General features: G+C 48.3%; 1 long non-coding RNA gene across 1 annotated transcript; it reads right to left on the minus strand.

The window, feature by feature from the left end:
* Window positions 1-6676: 6676 nt before the first annotated feature.
* Window positions 6677-10794, minus strand: LOC308645526. The gene is made up of 3 exons (XR_014021230.1): window positions 10662-10794; window positions 7497-7713; window positions 6677-7039 (listed from the first exon to the last, which is right to left on the minus strand). It is a non-coding gene; the product is annotated as an uncharacterized lncRNA (long non-coding RNA).
* Between the last annotated feature and the right edge of the window lie 248 nt (window positions 10795-11042).

The raw sequence follows: 11042 nt of genomic DNA on the forward strand, positions 1-11042 counted from the left end.
CTGCACTAGGCCCCTTGAGCTGGGCTCTGGGGGTCCCAGGCCTAGGGAGAGGCTGAGGGGAGCTGGGGCTGGAGGAACCAGAATGGAGGTGTGAAGGCAGATGGCACTGATGGGGCACAGGGAGGGGCACGGACATACGTGCAGGGCATGCATTCTCTAATGGACGCAGCTTTGCAAGTTTTCTTCTCTGACGTCATGGTGCCAAGGATGGAACCCAGCCCTGGAGCCTCTCATGTTCCAGGCAAGATCTCTACCCCTGAGCCCCAGCCCCAGCCATCGCCCTTCCTGGTTGCCAGAGTCATGTGTGTTCAGTATGAAAACAGTTTCAGGAAACACAGGCGTGCATGATGTAAATGACCTCAACAGATCCCGTGCAGAAGCATTTCATTCCCTCAGTGACTTTTTATTGCTTATTTATTTGCTCCTGGTATTCACTGGTAAATTTAAAAACATTGGCACAGAAAACTAAATTCAGATACTGTTCTGCCCCGGGTGACAGTGAGTACACCCTGAGTGTACCATACATATCTCCATAAATATCTAGCAAGTGGATGAAATTTAAAAAATAAAACCAATGCCCTGAAATAACTGGTCCTAGCAAAATGGTCTACTACCTTCTGGGTTTCTTTCTTTCTTTTTTTTCCCCTTGGCCCAAACAGAATAATACCATGTTGATAAATGCCAGTCTGTTTAGAGTCCTTAGCATCACACCGGGCGTGGTGGCCCACACGGGTAATCTCTGCTACTCAGGAGGCTGAGGCAGGAGGATCACACATTTGAGGCCAGCCTGGGAAACTTTAAACAATAAAAAGGGATGGGGATGGAGCTCAGTGGTAGAACGCACCTGGGTGCAATCCCCAGAACCCAAACCAATGAGTGCGTTAGCATCAGAGTGAACTTCAGGTTAGAGAAAAGCGCATGGTATAGGCTGTCCCTCATCTAAGGGAGAATATGAATGTATTTTTTTTCTGCTTGTGTCTTTCTCACTTTATTTTTTTCCAGCAGGGCAGTGATGGGAACCCAGCGCTCTATGCATGCTTGGCAAGTGCTCTACCACCGAGCTGCACCCAGTCCTTACTTGCTTATATTTAAAATGGAAGAATGAACTGCAAAATTTAAGAGGAAAAAAAAAAGAAACAGGATAAAAGGAACAGGCTTATGGAGGCTGGATGACTTTGAGTTTATCTTATTTTGTCAACATGACTCTGAAACCAAAACCAAATTAAAGGAGGAGAAGGAAAGAAAGAGAGAACCAGAGAAACTTGAAATGAAAATGAGCTGGCATTTGAGTTGACAGCTCAACCACACAAATAGGAATTATTTTGAATGACTTTAAACACAACAGGTTTTTTTTCAGTGCTGAGACTGAACCCAAGGATGCTCTCCCACTGGGCTACATCCCCAGCCCTTTTTATGTTTTGAGACAGGGTCTCACTCAGTACCCAGACTGACCTTGAACTTGTGATCCTCCTGCCTCAGCCTCCCCAGTAGCTGGAATAACAGGTGTGTGCCACTGCTCCTGGCTGAAGCACAGTATGTTGTGCACACTATACACATATTCCCTGGTAGGATGTACCCCAAGGCAAAAAAGAATTGCAGATTTTTTTAAATTTTTTTTTTTAATTTTCAAAAAACTGTTCTAGCTTTAAACGACAATAGAATGCATTTGGACACATCATACATAAATGGAGTATAACTTCTCATTCATCTGGTTGTGCATAAGAATTGCAAATCTTAAGCTGTTTTTGACAATCAGAGTGTTAGCTATAATTGCTGGCATTACTAGTCTGAAATTATTCTATGTATTTTTGCATAAAGAAAATAATGTTAATGTCAATAGGAACCCAGATTTTAGTGTTAGAGGAAAGAATTCCAAGTATAAAGGCAATGCAGTTAAATAAAATCCTGTGATCCTAAATAAGGAAATTGGCAATATTGGTCTAACATATAACGTATCATCTCTCAGAAAGGAAAGGCACGTCCTCTCTTTGTCCAGGGAGGAGGCCTGGGGCTGGAGGGAGGCTCCGGGGGGGAGACTTGCCTACTGTGCATGAGGCCCTGGGTTCCAGGCTCCATCTCCAGAACGACAAAGGACCTGGAGAGCACCCTAACTCCAGCGATGGCCTCTAGGTGCCGTGTCCCACAAAAGGGCCCAGGGATTCTGGAGAAACAGCCAATCCCAGGTCTGAGCAGGACCCAGGCCAGACAAGCCGCGGGCATCTGGTGGGACCAGAAAATAAGGTCACGGTGAAGGTCTCCAGAGCAGATCCTAAGAGGCCCTCTGACCAAAGAGGGGGCAGGGAACAGGGAGGGAGAAGGCATGACCCTGAAAGCACATTGATTGGTTCTGTGTGTTGATGCTTGAAGGGAGGAAAGAATGAGAAAACGGGCCAGCGGTGCCTGGCGCTTGGAAGCTTTCAGAAGAGGAGCGAGGGGCCCCTTGCTGTTGTCCTGTAGGGTGCAGAGCCAGTCTGGCCTGCCTGGCCCCAGAGGGACCCCTCCTCGCTCTGTGGCAGAACCACCTCCTGGAGCCTCACCTCCTCAGCACCTCCTCAGTCCATTCCAGGGAGGTCCACCTGAGACCAGGGCATGGCTCCGGAGACCCCGGCCTCAGCTCCCTTCTCCCTGCCTCAGTTTCCCCATCTAAGGCCACTGTGAGGCTCAGGGTCTGGTGGGTGCTCCTTTAATGGGAATGATGAGGGTCCTGAGGCCCAGACTGCCTTCTTCTCTTCAATTGTTTAGGAAATAGTGAAAAGGAAAAAAAGTTAGTACACGTTCAGTATAGACACAATTTTTTTTTCCCCAAGTTTTTGAACCACCGTTGACTGAATCCACAGATATGGAGCCCGCAATCCAGAGGACCAAGCAGAAGCTGGAGGGCAATTTGAACGCAGAAGGAAATCAAACAGGAAACTGGGTTGGCCTGAATAACATGGCTGGGAGGCTCCTGTCTCTGGGTGGGTGGAGACACTGGGAGGGGATACTTGAGCTGAGATCCCAAAGAGCAGGCACATAGAGATCTGGCGGAAGCACATCCTAGGTAGAGGGTACAGCATGTACCAAGGCCCTGAGGTGGGAAGGAACTGTGTGTATTTGAAAAAAATGAAGAGGTGGTAGGTATGCAATGGGGGAATGAGAGGGTCTCAGGGCTGCAAGAAGATAGGGTCAGATTATCTTAGAGGATGATGGGAGCCACAGGCCCATTTTGAACTTAGCTGGAATTTTAAATTCTGGAATGCTCCCTGGGGCTGCCATAGGGAGAAAGCACTGTGGGAGAGTGGTATCGGGGAGGCCAAGAACGACCTGGGACAGCCTCCAGGGGAAGATGGCCTGCCTGCGTGGTGGTTGGGGCCCGAGAAGTTGGTCAAGTGAGAAAATGTTCTGGAGGCTTAGGGAGGAGTCTAGGGAGATTCCTGAATTTCCTGCATCACAGAGCCTCTCCCTCATTTGGGAGATTTGAGTTAACTGGGCGAGTTTGAGGGTGGCTGGGGGCCCGGCCACACCCTGCGATGATCCTGACCCTTGGTGGCAGGCAGGGATTGCAGCATGGACCTCATGTTGGGGCAGTTCTGCTTGGAATGACTGGCGGTTGTCAAGGTGCTGGCCTTGAGCACGAGCTTGAACTTCCCCTCAGTGGAGATGTTCTGCATGGGCAGTGTACCCATGGCTTCTGGGAAGAGGGCAGGAAAAGGAAAAAATACAACAAGGTGAGGTCAGGGTGGGCAGCAGGCAGAAGGGGACACTTCACTGTCCCTGTAGGAAGGAAGCTCAGGGGAGCCGGCCCGAATCTCTCCACCCTGCTTCCTTTGGTAAATGCTTGTGACCTTAAAAAGTACTCCAGTTTGCTGACAGGGCAAAGCTTGTTTAGCTGACCCTAAGGACAGCTCACTGGAGACCTGGAGAATGTTCCTGATTGGGTTAGATGGACACGAGTTGGAATCCCTGATCTGTCTCTGGTTACCTGGGTGAGGCCCAGCCAAGATGGGCTTTTTCATTTCTGGAACAACTGGATATCCACATGGGATAAAACCAACTTGATCCTTACCTCACACCATATACAGAAATCCAATCCTGGGGAGAAAGTCTTCTCTTACCCTGAGCCTTAATTCTCAAAGCTTTGTGGGATTCGGTCCCAGAAGACCTGCCCAATGCCTGGAAAACAACTTCTATTGTTGTGATTTTCATTAGTCCATTTTTGATTACTATAATGAAATACCTGAATTGGTCTAACATTATAAACAAAAGAAATTTGTTTGACTTCCAGCTCTAGAGATGCAATGGAAAGTTTCTGACATCAGCTTAACTCCAGTGAGGACTTCAGCAGATGGTGGAAGTATACAAGAGGGAGGGAGAAAGAAAGAGAAATCACATCACCAAACAAGAATGCTAGAGAGTCATTTAGGAGTTGAGTTTGTTCTTATAACAACTTTCAAGAGAACTTGGGGTCTCATGAGAACTACCTTAATTCCTTCCAAGGGCAGAGCCCTCAATGACTTAAATACTTATCTTTCATTAGGCTCCACCTCTTAAAGGTCCCACCACCACATGAAAGACCAAGTCTCTAACACATGAATCTTTGGGGGACAATCCACATCCAAAATTCTTTAAAATCCTATAGCATGCACATGAGTGTGTGTATAACTTGAGAAATCTGAACAAAGGCTGTAGACTATGTTGATGCTAATTTGCTGGTGGTGATGATATACTATAACCATGCAAGATGTTCCCATTGGGGAAGGCAGGGTGAAGGATACCTGGGATCTCTATCATTTCTTACAACTTCATGTGAATCTGTATTTCAAAATAAACCAGGTTAATAAAAGGGAAACATGACTTGCTAAACTGAGGGATTAAACTGCATGTTGAGGCCAGGCACAGTGGTGCATGCAGGTAATCCCAGCCACTCAGGAGGCAGAGGCAAGAGGATCGCTAGAGCCCAGGAGTATGGGGCCAACCAGTGCACCAGAGCACGACCTTGTTTGACAAATAAAAAAATAATGAGACAAAATAGCAAAAGGAAAAATAAAAGTCTTAACAAGAATTAGTTTGTCCTAATAACCCAACACCTTCGTCCATGTCGTGGGTTGAGTCTGGACTGTGTAGTAGTCACTGTTCCCTTTCTGTGCCTCGGTTTCTTCTTGTGTTAAACTAGAGAATAATACACCCTGTGAGGGTTGATTTGGACACATGGCTGCCCATGGGTATCTGGAGGGCATTCCAGGACCTCCCATGGATACTGAAGTCCACAGATGCTCACATCTTCTATGACACGGTGTAGTATTTGTGGGGAATCTATGCACATCCTCTCATAGACTTTAGATCATCTCTAAATGATCTTAATGCTATGGACACCGTTGTTATATAGATTAGAGAATAAAGAAAAGAAAAAAGGCTATGTGTTCTGTACAAACACAATTTTTTCCAAAAAAAAAAATTTTAAATATTTTTTAGTTGTAGATGAACACACAGCATCTTTATTTATTTTTATGTGGTGCTGAGGATCGAACTCAGTGCCTCATGCATGCGAGGAAAGCACTTTTCCACTGAGCTACAGCCTCAGCCCCAAATATTTTCAATATGAGTTTGGTTGAATCCATGAACTTGGAACCACAGATATGGAGGGCTGGTTGTAGTAGCCCAGTCCTCACCTCTGACAGGACAGGATCAGAGCTGTTCATGCTTCAGGGCTCCAGGCTGAGGCTGAACTTTGTCTCCTATCCTAAACTGTCCCAGACAGAGCTCTGCTGGGTGGGACTAACAGCCTTTCCTCCTATATTAGCAGCTGCTCTGTGTGTATGTGTGAGGCATGTCATATTTTTGTAAGCAAAGAAGTATAAACATTAAGTTTTGTGGGGTGTGTGTGTGTGTGTGTGTGTGTGTGTATAAAGACAGGCTCTCAACTCTGTTGTCCAGGGTGGTCTTGAACTGCTGGGTTCAAGGGAGCCTCCTGACTTAGCCTCTGAACAGCTGGAACTACAGGTGTGCATCACCACTCCTGGCTCAACGTCACATTTTAAAATTGTCCTGGACACAGTAAGTACATTACAGTAGTCCCCAGTTATCCAAGGTTTCATTCTCCACAGTCAACAGTGGTCTGAAAATTTTAAATAGTAGATTCCAAGAAAAAAATTTATGTTTCAAATAGTCATTCTGAGTAGTGTGATAAAATCTCAAGCCATCCTACTCCATCCTGGATGGGACATGAATCTTTCCTTTATCCAGTGTATCCATACAGTATATGCTATTCCCCCTGTAATCACTTTGTTGCTATCTCAATTATTAGGTACACTCAAAGTATTGCAGTGCTTATATTCAAGTAACCCTTATTTTACTAAATAACAGTCCAAAGTGCAAGAGTAGCAATACTGACACTTTATATGACATGGTGTAGTATTTGTGGGGAATCTATGCACATCCTTTGGTTGTACCAAAGGGGAGGTGCAAAATGCTTCATTTAAGTGAAAAGGGAAAGTTTATTATATTTTTGTAAGCAGAGGAAAGAAGTATAAATATTAAATTGTGGTAGGTTTTTTGTCATTTTAAATTTTTTTAAAAATTGAAGATGGACACAATACCATTATTTTATTTATTTATTTTTTATGCAGTGCTTAGGATCAAACCCAGTGTCTTGAATGTGCTAGGCAAGTGCTGACCCCAGAGTCCTGGGCTCAAGAGATCCTCCTGCCTCAGCTTTCCAAATAGCTGGGATAACAGGCATGCACCACCATACTTGGAAATAGTTGCATACCAAGAAAAAGAACTCTTTTTTTTTTTTTTCTAAAAGATTAGCAGTTCTTGTGTGGAGGGTGACAGGTCACTCCCTTTTCCGGCTTATCTTGTTGACTCTTTTTTTCTCCCATAGAGTCACATTACTAAGCTAACAACAAAAATAAAATAAAACGATTTTTTAAGACATATAGGCGAAGGAATGGCGGAGGGCAGGGGAGATTCCGCATGCGCTGCTGGCCGCGGCTGTGGTTTTCATTTGTTTTCTTTTCTGCCTTTTCAGTTCTCCATCAGGGAATTGCCCAATAGTTTTCTAATTAGGAGAAAATGATAATGTGAAACCCGGGCGGAGCAGCTCCCCTGGGTTCACCCACAGATTGGGTCTCAGATCTCCACCTAGTCTGAGCTTCCAAGCGACAGTTTCCCAGGGTCCCGGGCCATCTGTGGCGGCCCCAGGCCCTGGAGCAGGTGGAGAAGCCACCGCTCTGCCTTTCCTCAGAGGGTCCCACGCTGAGTCCTGGAGCCAGCTTCCACCCTCCCAGATGCTCTAGTCTCCCTTCCCCACGGGCTGCAGTGGGGACAGAAGGAAGTGGTCCCAGAGGGGCAGGGCCGCCTGTCCGGAAGCAAGAAAGAGCCACCCCACCTGCAGCTAAAGAACCAAGTCCCAAATCCTGAACCTGCTCGAGTTGCTATTTCTGTGTCTGCTGCTGGCTTGAGGCTGGTATGCATTAGGTGCTAAATTACTGCTCCCGGAAGCACACAGGTCTTACCATCACGCCACCAGGATCCCATGAGAGAGGGTCTCCCTGGGTCTTCAGCCCTAAGACATCTTCCTGGAGCGTGTGGGAGTGGACGCTGGCCTCGGGGAAGGGGCAGCTGTGACGCCTTAAGGAAGGACCTCTTGCTGTAAGATACAGAGGGCATCTAGGAAGCCCTCAGCAGGGTGCCCGGGTACTCGGGCAAGATCCTCCTTTCAGGTGCAAGCTCCTGCGGGAGCCCCAGGCCTCCCATCACCACTCTCCCCACAGAGCAGTGACGTCAAAGGAACGTCCCCAAGGGGAGGAGGAGGAGCCAACAGGACATCTCGTCCTCCACCCAGGACGGCCTTTAAGCTTTTTTGCATGCCCTAGGGGAGAGTTGCCGAATCCCAGAATCACAAGTCCTAGGAGAATTGGGAAACTCCTTCAGAGGTGCCGCTGCAGGACTCTAAAGCCAACTCAAAACGACAGAGATGCGCTTGGGAAGTGCAGCAGCTGTGGAAGACAGAAAGTCGACCCCAGACCCGTGGATTCTTTTTATTGGGGGATGGTACCGGGGGTTGAATTCAGGGGCACTGGACCCCTGAGCCCCACCCCCAGCCCTATTTTGTATTTTATTTAGAGACAGGGTCTCACTGAGTTGCTCAGGGCTTTGAGCTCAGGATCCTCCTGCCTCAGTCTCCTGAGCTGCTGGGATGAAAGGCGTGGGCCACTTCGCCCAGCTGGTTGATTCTGAATCCACAGATTCAACTACTGTGGGTAAAATATATTCAATGGCTGGGATGTGGCTCCAAAGTCAAGTGCTTGCCCCTAGCATGCCGGAGGCCATGAGGCCCTGGATTCCACCCCCAACACCACAAAAACCGAACAAGGGAAAAAAAGCAAAAAAAAAAAAAAAAAAAAAAGCAAAAACAAAAACCCCTCAGAACAACTTGAACATGTCTAGACATTTTTTTTCCTTCTCATTATTCCATAAACAATACAGGGTAACAACATTCACACAGCGCTTACATTGTATCAGGTGTTATTTCATCTAGAGATGATTTAATTCCACTGGAGGAGCGCACAGTTTCTATGCAAATACTGAGCTATTTTCTAAAGGAGACTGGAACATCTGCAGATTTGGGCACCGCAGGGGTCCTTGAATCAGTACCCAGAGGGTCTCAAGGGGCGACAGACATTCTCAAATATGGGTTGAAATGCAAAAACTGTCATATGAGAAAACAGACAACTGTCCTGCACAGTTGGAAAGGGGTGGAAAGGCGCCTGCCCCGCTCTCCAGGGCTGCTGGCCTGATATCGTGTCCACATGGTTGACAGTCAGAACCGACAGCCAGCGTGGAAACATCTGACTGCACAATCGCCAGCAGCAGTGGTAAGACAGGCACTGGTATTTTTGTTAAATAAATGATAAAAACGTGGTCTCCTTCTCAGGAAAGGCCAGAAGCCCCAATAACCGAAGCCAAGGTGACCAAACTAGATCAAAACAGCCCCAGAGGGGAGTGAGAGCTCTCTCTGGTGGATAGGAAGGACTTTGAAGGAAGGGGCCGTTTGGGTGGGGTTTTGAAGGATGAGTAGGAATTCATCAAGGAGAAAGGTGGTGGGAGGCCAATCCAGGCAAGGGAAGAACTTGTATTTGGAAAAATATGAGACAAGACCATGCTGAAGCCCCCTGCCCAGTGGGCAGAGGGCTGAGGGGCTGTCCAAAGGGAAGATGGAGCCACAGAACGTGAGAGCAGGGAGGGCCTGCGGCTAGAATCGGGTGTTTAAAAGACACCCCTGGAGGCTGTTATGAGGGGTGTCCTGAGGGGATGGAGGTGGAGGCTGCAGGGACAATGGTCCAGGTGACCACTTGGAGGCCAAAGAAGGTAAGAGGCAGGGAAACTCCAGGTGCCGGGGGAGGAATCCGCACATCCAGACTCATGGCTTCAAGGCGAGACCCAGAGGGGACACACGGCAGCCGCCTATTCACCACTCGCAGAAGGAAAGAAACCCATTGCAGATCACGGTGGGTAAAACAGGGGCTGGAAGGTGGAGAGAGCTGCATGGAGGAAGCCCGGCCACACTGAGCAGGGAGTCGGAGGAGCAGGGACGGAGGGAGGGCATTCCGGGCAGAGGGATCCACAGAGCAAAGGCGTTAGGGTCGGGAGGAGCTTGGCACATTTGAGAAATGGAAAGACGGAGCCCGAGGGTCCCTGCCAAATTGTCTGCCCAGACCAGGGAGTGGGGTCTCCACCAGGAGCAGGGAGCGGGGCAGCAGTCCCTCAGCACTCCTGGGTGGTCACACAGGGCAGGGGGAACATTGGGCCTGGCAGCGCCTGGGAGAGACCAGAGTCCTGCATCTCCTGGGCTGAGGGCTCAGTGCGTGAAGTAGGAATTGACAGACGTCCCAGGCTGGCCCACTCTAGAGCCTTTCAAATCTTCCTACCTTCCTTCAGCCCTTAGTCCAGGCCCTGCCATCTCCTGCTCAGACTGAACCCCTCTGCCCTACATCTGGATGTAACACCCCATTAGTTTGTAAGCTTAACCATTGTCCTCTCCTCTCCTAACACCTACTGTCACTCCCCATCACTCTGGTGCAAAGGTGAATTCTGTGGCTGGTGTTGTATCTTTTATCCCCGCTGATATCTTCCCTCTGTCCCACAGGTACCCCTCATGTCTGCCCTGATGCTCCTCATCTGGCTCCAGGGCCTTTGCACATGCCAGTGCTCTCTGCCCAGATGTAGCTGGTCAATATGCCACCGTGTTCTCTCACTTAGGGTGGGACACATCACAAAAGGCTTCTCAGGTGACCTGAAGTAAAGGAATTTGTCCTGGATACCCCAGGTGGTCCTTATCTAATCAGCTGAAGCCTTTTGGGACCAAAGTAGAGTTTCTTGGGGAAGAAGGAATTCTTAAGAGTACAACAAAGAAATCATCAGCCTGCCAAAGTGCCCTGTGGATTTTTGACTTATCAGACCCACAATTGCATAAGGCAATTGCTTAAAATAAATCTCACTAAACATATATAATATAATATCCACATATCCTATCTGTTCTGTTTCTCTGGTGAACCCTGATTATACAAGCACCCAGAGGCCTGGAGGAAGATGGGAGCCAGGGAGGTCTTTGATTTTCAGAAGGGGAATTCCTGACATAAAAAATGAGGGCTTCCAGCTGCCAGGCCTCAGCCACTTACCTTGGCCTTTAACAGTTGGTTAGAGGCCAGGTTCCCAGCCCTGGATGTATCCCAGGACACCTGCAGGCCAAGGACATGAGGCTCAGAGGACTCTGGTTTCACAGTCCTGGGCAGAGGCAGGCCAGAGGTGCTGACCAAGCCGGCCACTCTGGACCAAAATAAACCCAGGGCAGGGAGTCGCCAGATCCACTACCACCAAAGCCCCCTGGTCACACATCTGGGTGTGGCCTGAAAGGCCTGAGAGGTGACCACATTGCATTTGAGAAGCAACAATTTCACTTTGGACAGGGTGCAGTGGCCTGTGATCTCAGTGACTTAGGAGGCTGAGGCAGGAGGATTGCCAGCAAGTTCAAGATCCAGGCCAGAGGGGTGATTACAGCA

The sequence above is a fragment of the Spermophilus citellus genome, assembly GCF_964194105.1.
Source record: "Spermophilus citellus genome assembly, chromosome: 3".
Classification (NCBI taxonomy): Eukaryota; Metazoa; Chordata; class Mammalia; order Rodentia; family Sciuridae; genus Spermophilus; species Spermophilus citellus.